Below are 1091 nucleotides of genomic sequence, written 5' to 3' on the forward strand. Positions count from 1 at the left end.
TGTGAAACATTTGTCTTGTCTTAGYGGTATTTGGCTTTAATTGTGAAGCTTTGACAGTTCACTTTCTAGCCTGACAACAGGTATTGSAATTTGAAGGGATTGAAAGGCCAGTGAAGGACGTGCAAAATCTTTCGAAATTTTTGTGACTGAAGGATTTAACGGTTTCAGAGTCCAACAGTTGAACGAGTTCAAAAGCAAAATAATCGCCCTTGCTTTTTAAGAGGTATTCACTGGGGCCTTGCAGGCCTTTTCACAACCCGATTGCTTCGGTTTCCTGATTGCTAAACGTGCCAGGAAGGCGCGTATCCTGCCTGGAAGCGTTACCTYAAACCGAGCGGGCTTCCGGGCGCCCAACAGCGCCCGCGCGCGCCGCTGCGCCATTTTGGTTTGTTTACCACAGGCGCCGCGGCGTCACCTCCCCTGCCCGCCGCGGGGGGCCCGGGCGCCCGGACCGCGCCACGGCGCGGCAGCCAATGGCGTGCGCCCACACGCGATTCAAACGGCGCGTGCCGGCCAATGGGCGCGGTTGGCGCCGGGCCGCGGCGGGAAGGGGCGGGGCGAGGGTGGAACGTTGCGCGCCCGTAACCGTAGCTCGCGGCGGTTGTTCCCGTTGCCGCAGAGCGCCGCGCTCGGGCCCCGGTCCCGCTGCTCCGCGTGAGGCGCCTCCTGCCCGGCCCGGTGCGGGCGGGCGCCAGGTAAGGGCACRGCGGCCTCGGGGCAGCCGGGGGCCGGGACACACCCCTTCCGCGGCTCTCCCGGGGGGAAGCGCTCCGGCCAATCGCCGCCGCCTCCTCTCTCCGCCCCCACGCGCGGGCGGCGGGCCGCGGCCTTGCTGAGGCGTCGCTCACCGGGGACCGCGGAGCGGGCGGCCGCCGAGCCGCTCCCCCGACGCCGCCCGGGCCGCGTGCGGGGGTCGGGGGGTGTCGGTTGTGGGGCGCCGTCCTCGCTGCTGCGCTCCGCCGCTTTGTTCGGGTCGCTACAGCCCCTCCTCTTCCTCAACACCTCCCCCTCGCCCCGCCCGGGCCCGCGACACCGGGCCCGGTGCGGCGGAGGGGCGCCCCGCAGGCGCGCAGAGGCGGCCTCGCCCGCGC

The 1091-nt window shown here is 68.7% G+C and overlaps 1 protein-coding gene across 1 annotated transcript in view; it reads left to right on the top strand.

Annotated features, from left to right (window-relative positions):
• Positions 1 to 535: 535 nt before the first annotated feature.
• LBR (lamin B receptor) overlaps positions 536 to 1091 on the top strand; it is an 18462-nt gene continuing 17906 nt past the window's right edge. Inside the window, exon 1 of the mRNA XM_085311685.1 lies at positions 536 to 695. The gene's annotated coding sequence lies outside the window, so the exon portion shown is untranslated. The remainder of the gene's footprint in view (positions 696 to 1091) is intronic.

Source organism: Rhea americana, unplaced genomic scaffold (genome assembly GCF_003343005.1).
Source record: "Rhea americana isolate MKP2758 unplaced genomic scaffold, rheAme1 scaffold_109, whole genome shotgun sequence".
Taxonomy (NCBI): domain Eukaryota; kingdom Metazoa; phylum Chordata; class Aves; order Rheiformes; family Rheidae; genus Rhea; species Rhea americana.